The 25,166-nt window shown below is 39.9% G+C and overlaps 1 long non-coding RNA gene across 1 annotated transcript in view; it reads left to right on the top strand.

Annotated features, from left to right (window-relative positions):
- Positions 1–800: 800 nt before the first annotated feature.
- LOC144889230 (uncharacterized) overlaps positions 801–25,166 on the top strand; it is a 41,878-nt gene continuing 17,512 nt past the window's right edge. Inside the window, exon 1 of the long non-coding RNA XR_013621662.1 lies at positions 801–881. This is a non-coding gene — a long non-coding RNA (uncharacterized LOC144889230). The remainder of the gene's footprint in view (positions 882–25,166) is intronic.

Below are 25,166 nucleotides of genomic sequence, written 5' to 3'. Positions count from 1 at the left end.
TGACATGAGATGGTGTGGCTGTGGATACTGTTGCTGTCCCTCAGATAGTGAGTTATACTGGTTCACAGATTTGATGTCTGAAGATTTAACATATTTGTTTTTGTTTTTTTTGCAGCCTGTGGCTGCTGGTGCATCATTCCTGGAAGTGCAGCTATGCCGTCGATGCAATGCCCCTTTTACCAATAAGTTGGTACCGACCTCGGAAGGATCAACCCACCCGGTGCTATTTCACCAGCACGACAGTTACTCGAAATCAAGAACCTAAGATCTTAAACCAGCTACCTGACTTCGGTACACAAGCCAGCTACCTGACACAATTGACATCCTGACTTCGGTACACAAGTATCAGCTCTCGAAACTTCGGATTGAGTCCCAACTTTGCACGACACACCACGATAAACTTCTCATGGAGAAAGAACCAGGTACAAATGGATCATTTTCACTTTAATGTTTAACATTTCTTGATTGATTACTAATATAGAACTCACAAGGACAAAGCGTTGTTTTCGACTCTTTCTAACCTTGTTCACAATGTTGACACAAACTCCTTAGGATCAAACGGAATGATTGAAACGGTAGAGCTTTCAGCGCAAGTTAAACTGCTGTATTCAATATTTGCCCCTGGTGTACGAAATGTGAACAGTACCAACAAAAATCGACACTAGAGGGCGAAAGAACCGCTTCGCGACTACTCATTGAACCCCAAGTGTCTGGATGGGATGGTGTTGGCGAAGCAGGAGGAGGATCAAGAGGAGGAGGAAAGGGAGGGTAGTTGGAAGAGAAGGAAAAGGAGACTGAGAAAAAGGAGTCTGGGGTGGGGGGGAGTGAGACAGAGGGAACGCATCACTATCGGCGTCTCTGCTTCTTGATGCGTTTCCATGGTAAGCCACCGTGAAAATGATTATTGGAGAATGAAAGGAGAAATATATGTCAGTATGAATACCAATTACTGTTTCAGCTGAAGTGTGCTGGTGAAACCGAGTGCTGTGTTCAAGGGCGCGTGACAGACGTGTAAACGTGTTCTTTTAAAGACTTGTTTCTCAAGCCCGATGTGTGCGTTTCCATTTAATGACGTCTTGACTGGTCCTTGTGTTTTACGGGTCCGAGGCTTGGCAACACCATACGGAAGGAAGGTCGAGGGTCTTCATGACATGGCAGGCGAGATTGAGACGGTATTTTAAAATGCTTTTGTTGCTCCGCCGTTAATGCCTTTGAGTTATGACATCAAAGTTTCTTTTATTCACAGTATCTATATGTACGTCTGATCGGGCCCACGTAGGTACTTTTTTTCTATAACGCTGCTTTACACTTCTGAACCTCTAGAGACTCACTCCAAAAGAATTATCCTCATGGTATTCTCTACACATATAAAAGTTATAAAAACACAGCCGAGCACATTGATACAATTTGTATATCATTTTAAACCCTTAGGTTTGTGATATGTCCGCACATATATACATATGTATGTATATATATATATATATATATATATATATATATATATATATATATATATATATATACACACATACATATATATACACACATACATATATATATATATATATATATATACACATACATATATATTAACGTATATATGTACATATATATATATACATATATATTAACGTATACATATATATTAACGTATATATATATATATATATATATATATATATATATATATATATTTATATATATATATATACATATATCTATATATATATATATGTATATATATATATATATATATATATATATATATATATATATACATATATATATATATATATATATATATATATACATATATATATATATATATATATACATATATATATATATATATATATATATATATATATATATATATATATATATATATATATATATATATATATACATATATATATATATATATATATATATTTATATATATATATACATATATATATATAGATATATGTATATATATATATATATATATATATATATATATATATATATATATATATATATATATATATATATATATATATATATATATATATATATATATACACTACCGGTCAAAAGTTTTAGAACACCTCAGTTTTTCCAGTTTTTATTGAAATTTATGCAGTTTAATGTCTAAATGTACTCTGAAATTAAGCATAGAACAAATAAACAATTGGAGATAAAAAAGAAATCATAAAATCATTTTGTTTAACAAAATTTAATTTAAATTTGTGACTCAGCAAAGTAGCCACCTTTTGCAGATATAACCGCCGAACACACTCGTGGCATTCTTTCTACAATGGAAATCAAATATTGTTCGGGAAGTTCTTCCCAACACTGTTGCAGAAGTTCCCACAAATGTGTTGCACTTGTAGGTTGCTTTGCTTTCACCCTTCTGTCCAGTTCATCCCAAACCAGCTCGATGGGGTTTATGTCTGGAAACTGTGCTGGCCATTCCATGATTTGAAGCCTACCGTGTTGTTCTTTTTCTCGAAGGTAGTTTTGACATGGCCTGGAGGTGTGTTTAGGGTCATTATCTTGCTGTAGGATGAACCCCTGACCAAGTACGCGTATACCAGAGGGTATTGCATGGCGCTGCAAAATGCTGTGGTCGCCCTTTTGGTTCAGGGTGCCAGTCACTCTGTGCAAGTCGCCTACTCTGGATCCAGCAAAAGAGCCCCAGACCATCACATTTCCTCCTCCATGTTTGACAGTTGGTGTCACACACTGAGGAACCATCCTTTCGCTAACTTGACTGCATTCAAAAACCCTGCGTGATGAACCAAAGATTTCAAATTTTGATTCATCGGTCCATACGACCTTCTTCCAGTCTTCAGTAGTCCACTGGTGGTGCTTCATGGCCCAGGCAAGCCTCTTTTTCTTATTTTGACATCTTAGCAATGGCTTTATAACTGCCACTCAATCTGTCAAACTGGCAGCTCAAAGTCTTCTCTTCACAGTTGAAACTGAGACTTGCTTACTTCGACCAGTATTAAGCTGTGCTTGAAGCTGTTGTCTTGTGAGCCGCCTATCACACAAGCTGTTGACTCTCAGAAACTTGTCTTCTGATTCTGTTGTGGCTTTGGGTCTGCCAGACCTCTTCCTGTCAGAGTTTCCTCCAGTTTCCAATGTACTACTTCCTGCAGTGCAATATTGTCCAAATAATGCTTCAGAGGGTGTAATAACAGTCTGTTCAATCCTGCTTTTATACAGACAGGGGGTTTGAAATCAAGTAATCATCAGGGGCTGGGACACCTGTAGTAATTGTTTGCATCAACTTTCAAGGCTTAATTCACTTACATTGCTGCAAAGCAGCTGTAAGTTGTCAACCCATTACTTGTTCCCAAACTGGAAAATTTGAGGTGTTCTAAAACTTTTGACCAGTAGTGTATATATATATATATATATATATATACACTACTGTATATATATATAGAATATAGATATAGATATATATAGATATATATATATATATATGTATGTTTGTATGTATATGTTTGTATGTATAATGTATATATAATTTGTATGTATATGTATATTCGGCTAGTATGGTGGCAATATACTGATGGCAATATACTAGTCGAATATACATATACATATGGATTATATATACATACAAACATATATATATATATATATATATATATATATATATATATATATATATATATATATATATATATATATATACGAGCCGAATGCACCCGGCGTTGCCCGGGTTCTTTTTGAATTAATTTACTACTATAATTCAGCTTTTACACTTGGCCATAGAAGATTGACTACTATAATTCAGCTCAGCTTTTACTTGTGAAATGGGCCCAGCCCGACCGAGGCGGCCTCGACTGGCCTCGCCACCTCTCCTATAACCTTCCCGGGGCCCGTCCCGACATTTTTAGTTCTTTTTGAATGGATTTACTACTATAATTCAGCTTTTACGTACGGCCGTAGAAGATTGACTACCATAATTCAGCTCAGCTTTTACTTGCGAAATGGGCCCAGCCCAGCAGAGGCGGCCTCGACCGGCCTCGCCACCTCACCTATAAACTTCCCGGGGCCCATCCTGACATTTTTTGTTATCGGGGTTTCCTCCTATCTTTCACCGTTCAGGAGATTAGTGCGTGCAGACAAACAAACAAACAAACAAACAAAAACTTTCTTTTATACTGTGTAATATACAGATAGATAATAACAATATATAATATGTAATAATATATAGAATATAGATGTAGAAGAAGAATATTATATATATATATATATGTATATATATATATATATATACAGTATATATATATATATATATATGTGTGTGTATGTGGATGTTTATATGTAAAAAATACACATATATATTTCTTTATTCCCCTCCCCCACCTCCTTTTCGCCTGTGGAACCAACTTCCACATTCTCTTCAATGTGATTCTTTCATCCAGGTCTTCTATACAGCTGTTCACCACAATCACAGATCATCCCCCATCCAAAACAATAACTTTTTCTTCCCCCATTAACTCTTTCAAAAGTTCTCACCTCTTTTATACATATTATATATAAGGGGTGAAAACTTCTCATGTTTCTGCTTTCAAATGATACGTTCAGAATATACAGTATTTTTGCATTTTTCGTTTGTTGAAAGGTATATTTACACGGCATGTTTTTTTAGGTTTAAGAGGGGTTTCTTTCGTGACGTTTAAAAGATTAATTCGTGAATTTTGAGGAGAAAAGTTCCGTCACTGAGCATGTACTGTGTTGCACTAATGTCTTGGAGATGTCACCACAATACAAACTGGTGGGAAACTTTTTTGGCCTGGGAGCTGTGAATGGAAACATAAAGGTTTAAATCTCTCAAAGTTTTGTATACAAGTTGAGGCTCGTCGAGAGGCTACAACATATCAGGATCAGGACAATAACAGAACAAAAGGAACAGCATAAAGAGAGGGTAAACACCAACAGCAGGGTGGAAAGACAAAATGGAGGGAGACTTGGACAAATAAGGCATGTGGGGAGGAATGAGGTGTAGGGGAGAACACACGGGGTGGACAAGATAGATATCGAAGCAAACTCTCAGGAAGGAAAAACTGGAAATTTGGAATGAGTTGGGATTGGGGATTACGTGGGTAGTAAAGATCATGGTATTAGATTGGGGACGATCTTAGATGGTGGTGAACAGCTGTCTTAAAGACCTGGTGGAAGGAAGAACAAGATTGAAGAGAATGTGGAGGTTGGTTACACAGGCGGGAAAAAGGAGGAACAAAAAATAGAAAAAGATTTTTAATGATGGTTTTGTTTCTAGTACTTACGTTGAATTTACCTACCTTGAACATTAGGTCATATAAACACGATCCTTGTAAAAGACCAATTTTAAATAACTGATATCTAACAACATGTCCGCATGCAATTGATTAAAATTGACTAGTATTTGGAGGAATCTTCGGTCGGAAGGTCTTTTTTCTATTAAATTAATGCATTAATCTTCAACGAGCTCAAAACCGACGACAAAACGTTCAGAAACAAAAATAACTAGAAGGGCACTCGGTAGAGAGCATCCCTCCGCCACTCTGAGCAGTTTGTTTTGTATCCCACTGATAGGCCGGATCTGGATTCGGTACTGAACCAAAATCGAATCGGCCTGTTCTTGTCACCTAACCAACTCATCCACCTATTTTAGTCATAAGTCATCCATAACTTTTTAAAATAGCATGTTATATATCACTTTTCGGCCAATCCCTCAATGGTGAATAATCACTTAGAAATTAAATAAATCTCGTATCCGAATCCGTATTCAGATCTTCACCAAAATCGAATCGATTTGTCCTTGTCACCCACCCAATCGGTCCACCAAGTGTCGTCCAAATCCGTCGCTAACTTTTTGAGATATCCTGCTTTGTATCGGTTTTATCCCTATCGGTATCACTCAATGGTGAAGAAGCACTTAAAAATTAAATAATTCTCGTATCCGAATCCATATTCAGATCTTCACCAAAATCGAATCGATTTGTCCTTGTCACCCACCCAATCGGTCCACCAAGTGTCGTCCAAATCCGTCCCTAACTTTTTGAGATATCCTGCTTTGTATCGGTTTTATCCCTATCGGTATCACTCAATGGTGAAGAAGCACTTAAAAATTAAATAATTCTCGTATCCGAATCCATATTCAGATCTTCACCAAAATCGAATCGATTTGTCCTTGTCACCCACCCAATCGGTCCACCAAGTGTCGTCCAAATCCGTCCCTAACTTTTTGAGATATCCTGCTTTGTATCGGTTTTATCCCTATCGGTATCACTCAATGGTGAAGAAGCACTTAAAAATTAAATAATTCTCGTATCCAAATCCATATTCAGATCTTCACCAAAATCGAATCGATTTGTCCTTGTCACCCACCCAATCGGTCCACCAAGTGTCGTCCAAATCCGTCCCTAACATTTTGAGATATCCTGCTTTGTATCGGTTTTATCCCTATCGGTATCACTCAATGGTGAAGAAGCACTTAAAAATTAAATAATTCTCGTATCCGAATCCATATTCAGATCTTCACCAAAATCGAATCGATTTGTCCTTGTCACCCACCCAATCGGTCCACCAAGTGTCGTCCAAATCCGTCCCTAACTTTTTGAGATATCCTGCTTTGTATCGGGTTTATCCCTATCGGTATCACTCAATGGTGAAGAAGCACTTAAAAATTAAATAATTCTCGTATCCGAATCCATATTCAGATCTTCACCAAAATCGAATCGATTTGTCCTTGTCACCCACCCAATCGGTCCACCAAGTGTCGTCCAAATCCGTCCCTAACTTTTTGAGATATCCTGCTTTGTATCGGTTTTATCCCTATCGGTATCACTCAATGGTGAAGAAGCACTTAAAAATTAAATAATTCTCGTATCCGAATCCATATTCAGATCTTCACCAAAATCGAATCGATTTGTCCTTGTCACCCACCCAATCGGTCCACCAAGTGTCGTCCAAATCCGTCCCTAACATTTTGAGATATCCTGCTTTGTATCGGTTTTATCCCTATCGGTATCACTCAATGGTGAAGAAGCACTTAAAAATGAAATAATTCTCGTATCCAAATCCATATTCAGATCTTCACCAAAATCGAATCGATTTGTCCTTGTCACCCACCCAATCGGTCCACCAAGTGTCGTCCAAATCCGTCCCTAACTTTTTGAGATATCCTGCTTTGTATCGGTTGTATCCCTATCGGTATCACTCAATGGTGAAGAAGCACTTAAAAATTAAATAATTCTCGTATCCGAATCCATATTCAGATCTTCACCAAAATCGAATGGATTCGTCTTTGTCACACACACAACCTCTCCATAAAGTTTCGTCCAAATCGGTCCACAACTTTTTGAGATATCCTGCTATATTTAGTTTTTGGCTCCATCTCCCAATGGTGAAGAATCACTTTAAAAATTCTACTAGCCGAATCAGGATCTTCACCAAAATCTAATTATTTCGTCGGTGTCACACTTGCTACCTCTCTGCCAAATTTCGTCCGAATTTGCCCATAACTTTTTGAGATATCTTGTTCACAGACAGACAAACAAAAAAACAGACAGACAGGGAAGAAAACATAACCTCCATCCACCTTTGGTGGCAGAGGTAGTAATGAACGTTTGATATTCCTTTTGGACATAAGAGAAGAAATCGCCACTTTTCACAGTTGGTTTACTTCCTCTTTGTTTTGGTTCTGACTTCTCACTTGTGTTGAAGTCTGTTTCCCTTAATCAACCCCAAGTTGAGCCTCTTTGAAGATGCACTTTGTCCTGGGAACATTGGGTGCAAATGCACGTGATCTTTTAAAAACTTTAGAAGTTGTTTGGGAAAACACCTTTAAAGTATGACATCCTTAAAATGTCTGTCCAACTGAAATGTGTTGTGTAGTCGTTTGAAACTCTCCCAAAACATTTGGAATTTACTACTTATTTGCTTGCTTTGCTGATGTTTTGCTGAAATTGTTTTGAAGAGTTTTACAAGACTTTTTTTTCTACTTCAATAATCAGGATGTTCAAAACCGCAACTCAAGCTTACTTGTCTACCATTTTAAAGAATGAGTGCGTAGGTGTGACTTCTTTCTCGTTCCTCTTCTTATTCCTTACTGTATTTGTTTTATTCTTTCAACTCTTGGTAAATCCCTCATTTCGTTTTCTCATCCTTTAAAATATGCATTTTGTCCCATATTACGCTTGCTTCCCTTCCCTACACCCTGAGCAATCTGTTTCCACCAGTGTCGGAAGCACCTGCAGCTCATATTTTGGATGTTATGAGATAAACACTCGCTGAGCAATAAGTTCACAGAGCCGAGTCCAAGGTTCAGCCTGTAAGGTCCGCCTTGTTTGGTGTCTGTGTGTTTGGGCAGGCACAGCAAGCCAAGGGCATAGGTGGGTGGCATTATCAAGGCTCACCCCTACCTACAGTGACTTACAAGTCATTTTTAGCATTTCATTTCCATCATGTTTCAATCTGAAAGGTTGTTCTTTATTTAAGTATTTTAAGCAAGTATTTAAAGTGAATGTCCCAACATTTATGAAATGCATGCCTGATGCAAATGAAAGCAGATTAATTACTAGAACGCCACTCAGTAGAGCGCATACTCCCCCCGTGGGTCAAGTTGGAATAGTACGATTTCACAAAACTTTGAGGGAGTAGTTCAGTGACAACACAAGACAAGACAACACAAGACAGACACTGCACAGATATATATTTAGAATATATAGAAGATAATGTTTAAAAAAAACAAGGCAATTTCACTTACATTTTCGGATTCAGCATTCAATTCCATAGAAGTGAGTGTATTTTGAGGCACGTGTGACTTCAAATAAAATTGTAAGCCAGGAAAAACGTTCGTTTCATTCCTTAGGGATACAACATGTAAAACTGGCCCAAACGTCAAAACAAAACTCGCTCATTTTAAGTCGTACAAGCTAATGCGACCACTCATTCTTCTGGGAAGAATCCCGTGCACATGCTTGTCCCACTTATAACTCCCCTAAGTCTTTATAAGTTCATCAAATACTGACACCGCGATTGACATTCGCTGAGGTAAATGTTGATATCTCTTCTGAGGTAAAAAAAAAAAAAAAAAAAAACAGTTTTAAAGCATCATACGTATCAAACGATACATTTTATGAAACCGGGAGACCGAATACACACTTTGGTGGTTTTAAAATGACAGAATATGTCTTTATTAGCAAAAAAATGAACATTGAAGACAACGCTGCTAACAAAATACACCGCTCTAACGCATAAACACGAGTTTAAACTACATTTGCAACAAATATGAAAACTATTTTCATATCACAATGTTAAATATAGAATATATAGAAGATAATGTTAAAAACAATGAGCCCTATCTTCCAATGGTAAACAATCCTTCAAAAAATTCCTGTATCCGGAATAATATCCTGAGCTTCACCAAAAACTAATCAATTCTTCCTTATCTCAAGTGCAATCATCCCACCAACTTTCATCCAAATCCGTTCAGAACTTTTCCAGATATCTTGTTCACAAACACACGAACACACACACGGACACGATCGAATGCATTACTCCCTGGCGGGAGTAATAACCCAGAAGCAATATTGATAGAGAAAGGTGGTGATTTGCAGTACAGCATAAGCAGGTGTTTGTTGGATAGACATGTTTTGCTAGTGTTTGATTTTAAAGTTTATTGATTTATTCATTTTTGTTTCGTTTCTCAAATCATCGATGATTTTCAGATAACAGATCTGAACCATTATTTGCTCTTTATCAGTGGGTATTGCTGAATATGTCTGGGCATGAAAAAATTTCACAATACCTACCAATCGGCTGTAATTACCATAGCTTCTTGAAAGGGACAGTGAGCGTGGAAGTTGATGAATATAACTTTAAATGCGCTTTACATAAAGTTATTCATGCAAGCAAATAAATTATACATTTACTGATTTATATGAGCTTATTGGAGATGAGACTTTGAAGATGTCGGCCATTGTATAATTGGCCTGTAGCACAAATGGTTCTGCCAATTTACCAGCCTCTACCTGTGTACGTATGAAGGGCTGGCCTAGGCAGTAAAGTTTAGCTGTTTGCACACGCACCTTTAAGCTGTCTTGCCTGGGTTCGAATATCGACTCGGCTATAAACGATCACCCTGGTGTTTCGCATGCAGTAAGATGCATCAATGTGTGCCATCCGTTAAAAGGTCGTTCAGCCGGAGGATCCATCTGCCAGTACAGGTTCTTGGTGGACGTTGAAGATCCCACGATCTTTCAGAGTAGGCGAATGATTGTCGGAACCCTGAGCGATTGTCGTTTGGCGAGTGATTGTCGGAAATTCCAAATCCCGGCACCTTCAGTCGAACACCAGGCCTGGCCAGCCGGTTCGTGAACGACTTGGGCCAAATATATTTCCCAGCCACAAGAAGGCAGGAATAATTGGCGGCATTAAAGATGTAGTAGTAGTTGTATGCATGTGCAATGTGTTTTTTGGCATTTTGGACTATTTTAAGTGTCTCATTCATATAACACACACACACACATATATATATATATATATACAAAAGTTTTTGGCGTATCTTGTTCGTCAAGGTTTCCGAGCTTCTTTCATACCAGACAATGCTTTGCTTCAAGATTCTATGATGAAATTTTTTTTGGGATAATCAAAATTATAACCTGGAATATCCCTTGATGTCCTTAAGGGCATATATGGGATATGCTCATCTTCCTCAAATGGAGAGCACCTTCCGTAGCAAAATATTCCGCCAATCTAGCAGCAGATCAAAGTCTACTACTTTATTAATGACCCCAATTATTCCAGCTTAATTGTGAGGTCGGTTGGAGAACATTTATGACCCAAGTCTTTCACAAACTGGCTAGCCAAGCCTGGTGTTAAACTGAAAATGACAGGAATTTGGAATTTTTTCAGTGCCGGCAATATCTCCTCTACTATTTACAAAGGACATTGTGAGATCTTTCAAGTCCACCAAGTAATACCAGCAAACGGTTCATCCAGTTTAACGTCCTTCTGAGGGACGACACCCACATGGATGTATCGCCCTGCCTGCGAAGCACCAGGATGACAGTTTGGAGCTGGGTCGGGATTCAAATCCAGGATACACAGCTCAGAGACGTACCTGTAGGTGTGGGTACCTGCAGGCAATCCTGCAATCCCAGCACCGTATCAAAGTGTGTCGTGAAATATGATTTCTTGCGAAATCGACAACAGACTAGATGACTTGATTTCAACAACTCTGATCTATCCTGTTGACCTATGCTGGGTGTGCTAAGATGAAGATGCAGAAGTATACATTGTCACCATACTGTGAGATTCAGGGAAAGGGTGGGTGGAGAGTGATGGTGGGAATGAATACAAGGGGAAGTATAGTTGTAGCCATCGCCTAATGACCTTGATGACTAAAGATGATTGACAGAGTTTCTGATAATCAATATACGAGTCGCATACACGAAATAAATGCATTTATAAAAAATATATATTTGCCTCTGATTGTTTCATTCCAGCTGACAACATAATCTTTCATGACAGTTGATAATTTTTTAAGATTCATTATCACGTGTACTTCATTAGGTGATACTTGCAATCATCTTGTGAATGGTTTATCTCTCATATCAATATGATTTGGCCGCAGGAGGATCATTTCTTTGTCTCTGTTGGTTCTGGATCGTTAAACTGCATTGTCAGTGGCCACTGATTCTCCAAAAAACACAGATTGTGTCTTATCGGGCAGGCATGTTGGAAACGTGTGTCCTGTTCCCCTGTTTTCCAGCCGCCGTGTAATATTGTGACACCGACTGCTGGTTGTACCAGCTGTTGCTAAGTCATCGATTTCATCGTTTTCGATCTGGCATATGGGAAGACCGCACCAAGACTCCATCCCATATTTTTAAATGTGAATTGATCTGCAAGGTTGCTTCATAACCGAAATCAGAATTCTTTGATAATATTGCCCTGTTATGTCAGACTTTTTCCTTCTTTTTATCTTCCTGTTTTAACCTTTTCCATGAGCTTCAATGTTTTGAAACGGCTAAATACATTGGGCAGGAAGAATCATGCAACGCCGTTCCCGAATGTATCGGCGTTGTGGCTTGGATGAGTTTCCTCTCGTGATGAAAGGCTGTGAACCGTCCGCTCAAGCGAAAATGTTGTCACGTCAAGGTGCGACTGAGATTATTGAATGCCAATGAGTCCGCCGCACTAATATTCCGGCAAAACAAGAATCGAGAAAATTGCCTTTGAATCTGGTATGAAAATTGTGGGTTAAACAACAAAATGAACCAAAGACACCATGGTCTCCTTTATTAGTCAGAACAGCAGAAAAGTCTATACGAAAATCAATGGCCAGGACCTCATTGGACTTGTTTAGACATTGGACAGAATTGGTAAAAACAATATTAATAGGACAGTATAAACTGAATGTATAAGTTCAATCATAAACTCACCTATTATCTGATTCTGATTCGGCGCATGAACATTCTTCCTTCATCTCCCTGTGTGTGTGAGTGGGCCCATTGTCTGGGATATATAAGTTACGACTGTTTAAGACTGCCCTGTGTCTCTTCTTCTTCTACCATTGTACATTGTGTAAATAATAATTAAATCTGTTCTTCCTTTGATTCGACCCTTTCATCATTCACTAATGATGCATTATACCATGGTACCATGGTATAATTATACCATGGTATCATTATACCATGGTATAATGATGCATTATACCATGGTACGAATTAGATCGCTCTGATCGGGTTCCAATAGCAAGGTAACAGCACGGACCACTTGGTACGCCATCCGCTTGGGTGTACTCAATTACACATGGTTCGTGCGAGACTCGATCCCCGCTACCGCGGCGGCGTGGGTACTTAGGTACGTGCGAATTTGTCCCGAGACCCTTTTCCACGTCTGCCCGGCGTGAGCTTTCGTGTCCGCCACATTATACCTCTCCCACCCCCCCCCCCCCCTTCCCATGTCCCCACCCCAAAGCCCTCGCCCAGATCTCTCGATGTCTCCATGTCTCTCGGTCCCTGCTCTCAAATGTTGTGTTTGTGTCCTTCCTCCTCTCTCCCCATCTTGTCTACCGCTCCCCGATCTTGTATACAAAAAAAAACAAAAAAAAAACTGGTGAGACTTGTCTTTTGGTGACTAGATATAGTCTCTAGTCTCTAGTCTCGAGGTGACTAGCATGCCCGTCCTTGAGTCGTCTAGTAGTTGGGGATTGAATAACGAACCGACTTAAAACTGTCAATTGGTAAGCGCAGGGCATTGCATCAACGAGTGTGCCTTTGGAGGGAATGTTAAGCCGGGGTCCTGTTCAACAACATTGGCTGGTAGACATTAAGGACACCACGGTATATTTTTGCAAAGAAAAGGCCATTGTTTATTAGCACCTTGGACAAATTCAAAATTCCTGCCTGAGCTGTGGGGCTCCACAAAGACAAACACCGAGGTGGGGTTTTGGCACTCTCTTTGCACCATGGACCAGGCATGGTCTGAAACATGGCCAGGATACAATAACAGCAACAGTGGGACTTGTTCTGCAAACTCAACCTGAGGACATCCTTCAACCACTTACCAATTATATGAACATTTAATTTATTTAAAGGTTCTTACACTTCACTGGATTCCACCATAATTGACCTTAGCATTATGGGTTATGTAAAAACCTAGATACAGCTTCTTCTTTTTTTTACAGGATATAAGGCTCGTAGTGGAGTTGGCACGCGCACACACACACACACACACACACACACACACACACACACACACACACACACACACACACACACACACACACACACACACACACACACACACACACACACACACACACAGATGAATACATGAGACATTTAACCGAGACAGAGCTAAAGAGCTTGGGGGAAGTGCTGTGACTTCCCGGGGCACTCTGAGTACCAGCGACGTCACAACAATGGCGCTGTCTTTCTCACCACACTCAGCAGAACATTTCCTAAGAAGGAATGTCCTCCTCCCCACGAATGCCAATCTATGGGGATTGTTCGTGCGCTGTCCTTTTGAATGCTCAACGTCAAGCAAGGAAGCAGCACGCACCATTTTTGAAGTCTTTGGTATGACTCAGCCGGAGTTTGAACAGCCGTCCTCCCAGGCTTCGAGCAGACACTCTACCCATTACACCACCTAGGCTAGCTTTTTCACCTCTACCCATTACACCACCTAGGCTAGCTTTTTCAACTCTAACCATTACACCACCTAGGCTAGCTTTTTCAACTCTAACCATTACACCACCTAGGCTAGCTTTTTCAACTCTACCCATTACACCACCTAGGCTAGCTTTTTCAACTCTAACCATTACACCACCTAGACTAGCTTTTTCAACTCTACCCATTACACTACCTAGGCTAGCTTTTTCAACTCTAACCATTACACCACCTAGACTAGCTTTTTCAACTCTACCCATTACACCACCTAGGCTAGCTTTTTCACCTCTAACCATTACACTACCTAGGCTAGCTTTTTCAACTCTACCCATTACACCACCTAGGCTAGCTTTTTCAACTCTACCCATTACACCACCTAGGCTAGCTTTTTCAACTCTAACCATTACACCACCTAGACTAGCTTTTTCAACTCTACCCATTACACCACCTAGGCTAGCTTTTTCACCTCTAACCATTACACTACCTAGGCTAGCTTTTTCACCTCTAACCATTACACCACCTAGGCTAGCTTTTTCAACTCTACCCATTACACCACCTAGGCTAGCTTTTTCAACTCTAACCATTACACCACCTAGGCTAGCTTTTTCAACTCTACCCATTACACCACCTAGGCTAGCTTTTTCAACTCTAACCATTACACCACCTAGGCTAGCTTTTTCACCTCTAACCATTACACCACCTAGGCTAGCTTTTTCAACTCTAACCATTACACCACCTAGGCTAGCTTTTTCAACTCTACCCATTACACCACCTAGGCTAGCTTTTTCAACTCTAACCATTACACCACCTAGGCTAGCTTTTTCAACTCTACCCATTACACCACCTAGGCTAGCTTTTTCAACTCTAACCATTACACCACCTAGGCTAGCTTTTTCACCTCTACCCATTACACCACCTAGGCTAGCTTTTTCACCTCTACCCATTACACCACCTAGGCTAGCTTTTTCAACTCTAACCATTACACCACCTAGGCTAGCTTTTTCAACTCTACCCATTACACCACCTAGGCTAGCTTTTTCAACTCTAACCATTACACCACCTAGGCTAGCTTTTTCACCTCTAACCATTACACCACCTAGGCTAGCTTTTTCACCTCTAACCATTACACCACCTAGGCTAGCTTTTTCACCTCTAACCATTACACCACCTAGGCTAGCTTTTTCACCTCTAACCATTACACCACCTAGGCTAGCTTTTTCAACTCTAACCATTACACCACCTAGGCTAGCTTTTTCACCTCTAACCATTACACCACCTAGGCTAGCTTTTTCAACTCTAACCATTACACCACCTAGGCTAGCTTTTTCAACTCTAACCATTACACCACCTAGGCTAGCTTTTTCACCTCTAACCATTACACCACCTAGGCTAGCTTTTTCACCTCTACCCATTACACCACCTAGGCTAGCTTTTTCACCTCTACCCATTACACCATCTAGGCTAGCTTTTTCAACTCTAACCATTACACCACCTAGGCTAGCTTTTTCACCTCTAACCATTACACCACCTAGGCTAGCTTTTTCAACTCTAACCATTACACCACCTAGGCTAGCTTTTTCAACTCTAACCATTACACCACCTAGGCTAGCTTTTTCAACTCTAACCATTACACCACCTAGGCTAGCTTTTTCACCTCTAACCATTACACCACCTAGGCTAGCTTTTTCACCTCTACCCATTACACCACCTAGGCTAGCTTTTTCAACTCTAACCATTACACCACCTAGGCTAGCTTTTTCACCTCTACCCATTACACCATCTAGGCTAGCTTTTTCACCTCTAACCATTACACCACCTAGGCTAGCTTTTTCAACTCTAACCATTACACCACCTAGGCTAGCTTTTTCACCTCTAACCATTACACCACCTAGGCTAGCTTTTTCAACTCTAACCATTACACCACCTAGGCTAGCTTTTTCAACTCTAACCATTACACCACCTAGGCTAGCTTTTTCACCTCTAACCATTACACCACCTAGGCTAGCTTTTTCACCTCTAACCATTACACCACCTAGGCTAGCTTTTTCACCTCTAACCATTACACCACCTAGGCTAGCTTTTTCAACTCTAACCATTACACCACCTAGGCTAGCTTTTTCACCTCTACCCATTACACCACCTAGGCTAGCTTTTTCACCTCTAACCATTACACCACCTAGGCTAGCTTTTTCAACTCTAACCATTACACCACCTAGGCTAGCTTTTTCACCTCTAACCATTACACCACCTAGGCTAGCTTTTTCAGCTTTTGTGATTTAATGTGCAAGTGGCAACTAAAAATGCTACTCAAAAGGCCTATGCTAAATGTCTTTCAATTTGGAAAATTTCAACATTCTACACCTTTGCTTCACTGAGGTGTATAACCTACAGTAACGCTCCATTGATGACATTATATCATGAATTCCATGAAAATCGTCACCCACGTGTAAAAAATTAAATCCATTAATTTATACTCCTTGTGCTGATTTTATTGTGCCATATGTCTCGTAGGTTTTGGTTATAAACAAAAAGAAACGCTAACTTTTAATTTCGTTTTGTATCAAGGGATGAACTTTTCCGTTTGACACCGGAAGTAAACAAGCTTGAGACGAGTGCGCTTTTTGAATTTGAGAGTGATGCAATATCTGTCGCCATCCATAGTTATAACGTAAGTATATGGACACAAAGTTATGTATGTCATTATTGATAATCTATAGTTTACTTAGACACCAGTTTGAAATCAATAACGGTAGATTTTCAGTCAAAAATGGATTGTTGCAAAGGCTCTGTCCAACAGGGAGAAAGCGTGCATATTTTGTGATTCCGTCACACAAGTTCGATATTGTTTACCTCTCATTTGCAAGCAAGGGCGTTATGAAGTTATGATTGTCTAACCTCTTCAGTAATCATGTAAACAAGCTTTCTGTGTGATTTCCTCAAGAAATTACCCAGTCAGCCAATCGCAGTCAACGTGACGGAGTCACAGTTTTGTGTGACGGAATCACAATATATTGCCATCGAACTTCCAATAGTTTTATAACTCCACTGACGATGTATAATATAAATGTTATTTTTGGTTAGTGATAACTTTCCCCTTTCATTTAATAATCCCCTTTCATTTCACAACAATTTCCACAACAAATTGTATGTTACATCATAAGGTCCTTGTCCTGCTACATGCACATGCTTGTATGTTACATCATAAGGTCCTTGTCCTGCTACATGCACATGCTTGTATGTTACATCATAAGGTCCTTGTCCTGCTACATGCACATGCTTGTATGTTACATCATAACGTCCTTGTCCTGCTACATGCATATATGCTTGTATGTTACATCATAAGGTCATTGTCCTGCTACATGCACATGCTTGTATGTTACATCATAAGGTCCTTGTCCTGCTACATGCACATGCTTGTATGTCACATCATAACGTCCTTGTCCTGCTACATGCATATATGCTTGTATGTTACATCATAAGGTCATTGTCCTGCTACATGCACATGCTTGTATGTTACATCATAAGGTCCTTGTCCTGCTACATGCATATAGGCTTGTATGTTACATCATAAGGTCCTTGTCCTGCTACATGCATATATGCTTGTATGTTACATCATAAGGTCCTTGTCCTGCTACATGCACATGCTTGTATGTTACATCATAAGGTCCTTGTCCTGCTACATGCATATATGCTTGTATGTTACATCATAAGGTCATTGTCCTGCTACATGCACATGCTTGTATGTTACACCAGAAGGTCCTTGTCCTGCTACATGCACATGCTTCTATGTTACACCAGAAGGTCCTTGTCCTGCTACATGCACATGCTTGTATGTTACATCATAAGGTCATTGTCCTGCTACATGCACATGCTTCTATGTTACACCAGAAGGTCCTTGTCCTGCTACATGCACATGCTTGTATGTTACATCATAAGGTCATTGTCCTGCTACATGCACATGCTTGTATGTTATACCATAAGGTCCTTGTCCTGCTACATGCACATGCTTGTATGTTATATCATAAGGTCATTGTCCTGCTACATGCACATGCTTGTATGTTACACCAGAAGGTCCTTGTCCTGCTACATGCACATGCTTCTATGTTACACCATTTAAGGTCCTTGTCCTGCTACATGCACATGCTTCTATGTTACACCATAAGGTCCTTGTCCTGCTACATGCACGTGCTTGTATATTATGCCATAAGGTCCTTGTCCAGCTACATGCACATGCTTCTATGTTACACCATAAGGTCCTTGTCCTGCTACATGCACGTGCTTGTATGTTATGCCATAAGGTCCTTGTCCAGTGCGCAATGCATTACAGGCCTCCTCAAGAGCTTTTAGTTTAGCATGTAAAGATGTAAAACCACTTGAAGAGCGGGTTACAACAATTAGTCACTTGACCAACAACACCATGGAGGCCAATTAGTAGAGGAATTTAAAGCAGTGGTGGTGGTTGTGGTGGGGATTATGGTGGTGGTGGGGATTATGGTGGTGAGGATTATGGTGGTGGGGATTATGGTGGTAGTGGTTGTAATTATGGTGATGGAGATTATGGTATCCTATTTTGGATACTTTGTCATTTCAGCTGTGTTAACATGTCACAAGCGCACTTGTGATTCCGTCACATTACGTGTGATTCCGTCACATTACCTGGTCTGCCACCTATAGTTTGCCGTTTCTGCATTGCATTACCAATAAGACTGCGATAGGAAAGCAGTACTATTGTTGACGTCCGAATTTTTTTTCTAGACCTTGTGTTCACTAACAGAGCAGAGTTTTTATATCAAATCTCATTAGTCTGTTTACCATGTCCACATAGTGTGATTCCGTCATAAGACTATTCTGGGTAACAAATTTTGTTAACCGGGGTAAGCCTCACTGAGAGTAGTACTCGTCTGTAGCCATGTGACAGTTCTGGTTCAATACATATAATTGAATTCTCTCTGCTCTTCTTAGCATTCAAGATAATTACCTTATATGTTCAAAATTAGGGTGCACATGGTGATTCAGTCACGATGGAATTCATGATATACGATGTGCTATTCGGAATAACATTGTTTATTTTTTATTTTGCCTTGGGGTCTATGCAAAATCTGGCTTTCTATACCTTTATATTCCTGAAATATAGATCTAACAATTTGAGGTATCACTTTGTTGAGGTTATAATTTATAGAGATTTTGGCCCATCCAACCCAGTTCAGGCGTAATGAGGCAAATGGTCTCCTCCTGCGTTCAAGTTCCTTGTGTACTGGGAAAGCTGTCAAATCTGCATGCAAGTTGTGTTTTGTATTTATGATTCATTGCATGTTTCACACATTATAATGCGATTCCAAATTCCTTCATGCAACGGACCTTTGAACATATGTGCAAATTTTTGGTTTTCCGCAAGTTTTTAGTCCTGATATGCATATAGACACAGGACAATTTAGAATATTGTTTTGTTGAGGACATCATTTGCATCGCAGTTGCAGGTTGAGGACATCGCAGGCCAAAATTTAATCGGTTCCATTTCAAAACCAGTACAGTATAGGATTCAAAAATTTACTAAAAGTTAAACTTCGTACAGCAAAACATTTTCTAACTATTGAAAGTACAAACAAACAAAGGATATATTGAATCAACAGAGCATTGATCAAAGTATGTTAACTGCCATGGGGAGCAAGAAACGGACATTTTGGATATTGAACCTTCATTGGAGTAAAAGACAACCTTCAGGTAGACAAATTTTCCAATACTAGTGGGGTCACGCGTGGAAATCCCACGGGCATGGAGGTGTATCGTTGCTTTCGGTGCAGCCGTTTTTGCGGTACCCGGGACAACGTTAGGCAGGAGACCAAACCTGAAAATGCTGGAGACCAAAGCTGAAATTGGAAAAACAATATAGCCCATTTTACTCCAGGGGGTCCCAGGATTACCTACCCAAAATTTCGTTGCTATCGGTTCAGCCGTTTTTGCGGTATCTGGGAATATAACGGATGGACGGACATTTGGTGAATTATAGTAAGATAAAGAAATAAAGTCACAACTGAATAACCTCAGTTGAATAAACAAAATAATCTCATTTGGAATGGGCAAAATGTTAATTTTGGCATACTTTATTTTAAAATAAGTCGTCAATGTCGTTTTTCAAATAAGCTTTATTTAAAAAATATTTTAAAAACAAGTGTACATATTGTTACGGATCTCAAACGTCGGCTCTCCCCTTATCAAGGGGGGGTTAATCCCTTTGTCTCTTATCTGGCCGACGCGACCCTGGGGGTTATGACGTCACATCCGGACGACGTTAACTAGGGTTGTAAGCCGTCTTCTTATTACCTACTTATTAACGCCACCCAGTAAGCGAGGAAATAACTCCCACTCGAACCACGGATATGATGGGATATGCCGAGCGGATAGCAATCCGCGATCCGAGCTGTTAACAGGTGACCAGACCCGATTATAGCGGTTCCGAATCGTGCCACGCTTACCCAATGAGAGAAAAGACTGATGCGATCGGATAAGAGAAAACCCAGAAAATAGGAAGAACAAAGCAATTTATTACAAATGTACAGAAGGAAGAGGAAACGAAAGAAATGTACAGGATAGAGAGAGGAAGGAGAAGTACACAGGGCAGTCTTAATTACAGGCTTAACTTATTCCCTGGACAAACGGGCCCGTCTCTCACACAGTCACTCACATGGGGATTGTAGAGGAACAGGTTGATGGTCACCAGCGCGTCCAGGCTCCAGTCCGGCTCTGGTCCAGGCGATGGAAAACCCGGCAGGCAGCTCTTCACAGTGTAACGCGAACGGACAATTATATCATGGGGGGAAGGCTGGTATCCTGGCGGCGTACGTAATCGTTGTACGACTCGCGCCAAACGCCCCCTCTCCAATGTCCTATACGCAAGCGCCAATTGTGCAAGTCCTTTCAACCACGATCAAGCGCATTCGTCCTCGCAGTGCTGTTACCAGTGTGCTCTCCCAACAAGTCCTGACAGCACACGCTTCCACTGTAGGTTCTCCAAAATCACAGTAGTCCTTTTACCAAGCGCGCTTCCAACAAGTCCTGTAAATGGGCGCTCTCCCAATACGTCCTGTAAAACGAGCGCTCTTCTCATCAGTCCTGTAAAAGGGCTTTGTGCGCTCGCTTTTATAAGCCAGCCAGCGATCGCTCCGCCAGCCCAAAAGCCACGCCTATCAGGCGATGTCCCTCCAGCCCTGGTTGGCTGGTTATGGCTTACCGGCCCCGCCCTGATGGCTGGATGACGTGGCCACACCTTCTTCCTGGCGCTCTGCCCCCTTTTTCCGGGCCTCACCTCGTGGCTTATGGCGGCGTTTGGCAAGCTCACGCTCAAGGGCAGCGAACGCTGCTAACAAAGGCGCGTAACCAAATTGGGAGGGCCATGGGGCACAGACAGGAGGGCGCGCTTAATGGCGTGGCTTGGAGAGGGATGCTGTCAAAATGGACGAATGGGGCCTACTCCTTATTTGATTGACACAACGCAGATTCAACTATTGGAAATATGGCCTTATCTATACACATACTAATGAAATAACTGATGTCCTATGGTGACCTACGTGTTGCTTGTGGCCTATCTATGGGGTGCTACCTTTAACCTTTAATGCTGTCATATTTACACAAGTGTCGGTTCTCAAAACCGCAACAATATTTTAAATAAGCAGCACTTACCATTTTAAAGTTATTTGGTATGACTCGGCCAGTGTTTGAACCCACGACCTCCCAGATTCAGAGGGGACGCTCTACTAACCATTACACCACCGATTCTCATAAATTACCCTTTTCTTCCCGGCAGGATAAGAACTTTGTAATGGGTTATAAATGTGCACCACCACAAAATATTAGTACGGTTGATACTCTTTCATAAATGTGGGAAAAGTCCGGGAAGTAAAACGATTGCTGCTGTTTAATCATTTTGGAGCATTTATTCTCAATAACTAGATGAGGTTGTTTGAAACTTTATTTGTATTACAAGTCCAAAATATTGTAAATTTTAGTTAAAATGTATATTGATTAATTATTGTATGTGTCACAAGGAATGAGTAGTACATCTGTGGACTCACACAAATTTAACTAGAACGGCACTCGGTGGAGAGCATACCTTAAGCATACCAGGTTGACCAGTTTACATTTTGTTTTCCACTGATAGGCCGGATCTGGATTCGGACCTGAACCAAAATATAATCGGCTTGTTTTCGTCACCAAACAAACTTATCCACCAACTTTTGTCATAACTCGTCCAAAACTTTTTAAAATATCATGCTATATATCGTTTTTGCCCTATTACTCAATGGTGAAGAATCACTTTTAAAAAAAAAAAGCCCCTCACGTTTTATTTTTTAATCCGTGTTCGGATCTTCACCAACATCGACTCGATTCTTCCTCGTCACATACCCAACCTCTACACCAAATTTGTTCGAATCTGTCCACAACTTTTTGAGATATCCTGTTCACAGACAGACAGATGGACAAACATACATATAAAATAAGGGTGATTGTTAAAGCAGATTGCTATTTTTTGGTCAAAAGACAATGTAGTGAATCAAAAAGAAAATATGACTGCCATTCCTTTGTCTTTTCTACATTGCAGAAATACAATGCTGAGAATATAAAAATACACCAGCCATTGAATTTTTTTAAACTGGCTCATATTCCTGTTCAGCGCACAGAGTAAAAAGTTCGGTGGGGAGGGGATGGGGATTTTGATGGATTCTGTCCTATTTCCTCCAACTCTGCTCTCCTCTCAACATTTTCTGCCTGTTCATAGTCCTTCCTTCCAAACTCTCGTATTCTCTACTTACCCTCTACTGTGTTGTTTCCCTTCGTTTTCTATTTCTTAAAATCGCGTTATAATCCCCCCCCCCCCCCCCCCCCCTCCACTTTTTCCTCGTCCCTGTGTGCACCATATGCAGATCTCATTCAGGTAATGCCACACAGTTATGGTCAGGACTGGCAGGTTGGCTTAGAGGTATGTACACTCACCTTTGAATTTGAACTGTCGAGCCTTGATTTAAATTGTGCCCCAGCTCTAGACATCCTAATGTTTCAAACACAGGGTGACATCAATATATGTGTGTGGCGTCTATCGGAAGGGTGGACTACCTGCCCGTTAACACTGGCTGTTGGTGGACATTAATGATCCCACAGCGTCTCTCACTAAGAGTAGGGGAGTGATCACCAGCATCCTGAACAAATTATAAATCCCTGTCGACTTCACCCAAAATGTTAGCCAGTAGACCCCACAATAATTTGATCATAATTGGAGTCGTTAAAGAAGAAGAAGAAGTAGAAGTAGGTTTACAGATCACATTTTGTGGTGTTTTGACAATTACGTTCCAGCCCTTTACATATGTCACTGTAATCTCTGTTACAACATCACTTGGTGGTAAATACTTTGCATCACCTTAAAAACCTCGGAGTCCAAGGCTACACTCAATTCTTTTTCAGAATGATTCACAACACAGGTTCATAAAAGATGTTCTTCCGACATACGTTTTCCATATACGCAGTAGATTCTTGATAAAATGAAGTCTTTAAGATAAATTATGATTAAAAAGGAGGAAAGCAACTGAATAAATAAATAAATAAATGTCTTCCAGACAAGGTAAATGTTTTACTGTATTTAAAGAAATGGTCTCAAGAAGTGTCATCTCTGTGCATGGTTGTGCAGTTAACCATACAAGGTGTGCAAGTAGGTGGAGGTTAATAATATAATTGTAACTTTAAAGGGTCACTATTCAAAATGAAACTACTTATTTGAAGTTATAATCTAAAAAAAAAAGGAAAAAAAATCGCAACTTTGTCCGAAGGAAGGAATTCAGTTTGGCATTTTAATATGATATAGGCAACGCCTAGAAACGAATGAAACCCTTTAGAATGACCCTTTAGAACCCCTTAGAATCACCCTTTAGAAGCTCTTAGAATGACCCTTTAGAATTACCCTTTGGAACCCGTCTAGAATTACCCTTTAGAACCCCTCTTGAATTACCCTTTAGAACCCCTTTAGAATTACACTTTAGAACCTCTTAGAATGACCCTTTAGAACCCTTTAGAACCCTCTAGAATTACTCTTTAGAACCCCTCTAGAATTACCCTTTAGAACCCTTTAGAATTACCCTTTAGAACCCTATATAATTACACTTTAGAACCCTCTAGAATTACCCTTTATAACCCTTTAGAACTACCCTTTAGAACCCTCTAGAATTGCCATTTAGAACCCTTTAGAATTACCCTTTAGAATCACCCTTTAGAACCCTGTAGAATCACACTTTAAACCCTCTTGAATTACACTTTAGAACCCTTTCGAATTAAACACGGTAGGTTAGAAAGGTTTTTATTCTTAATTTTTGACAGACGAAAGGAAGGACCATCGGCACATATTGAAGCGGTTTCACTGCTTAAAAATTAATATGAATAGTAGTCAGGTTCATTATGTTTGCCTTCACTAAATAAACAATATTAATAATAGTACCATATACAAGATGACTTCATCGATACCTTGCTTGTAAATATGGATATAAATGAGTGTATTTTGACCTGCAGACAACTTACAATCGATAACAAAGCCTTCCAAATCCTCTTTCAAACAAACTAGCAAACGCCATCTTGTTTATACTTCTAATTTTGGCTTCTGATGACTTCATTACTCATAAGTACAATCTTTAAAGAGATATTTACATAATACGAGTTTGATTTATCTCATTTAATATTTTAACCTTTCTTCACATGAATGAAATGTTTAGAAGATCAGCTCGTACGTAGCACCTATTGTGTAAGGACATGCAACACAGCTACTTGATGTCTATTATTGTTATATTGTACAAGATGCATGATATATGGATAAGGATCGTTCTCAGCTGGCGATCAAACAGAATAAATTTACCAGTGAGTGCAAACCCGGTAGAAGTGATTGAATCCCATTTTGTTTGTAATTGAACCAGGAATCAGACAACTTGGATCAGACAATCAGACACATTGGATCAGGCTGGAATA

Source organism: Myxine glutinosa, unplaced genomic scaffold, assembly GCF_964187855.1.
Source record: "Myxine glutinosa unplaced genomic scaffold, kmMyxGlut1.1 SCAFFOLD_1866, whole genome shotgun sequence".
NCBI classification, from domain to species: domain Eukaryota; kingdom Metazoa; phylum Chordata; class Myxini; order Myxiniformes; family Myxinidae; genus Myxine; species Myxine glutinosa.
Note: the sequence above shows the minus strand (reverse complement) of the source record. Positions and strands in the feature narration are given on the sequence as shown.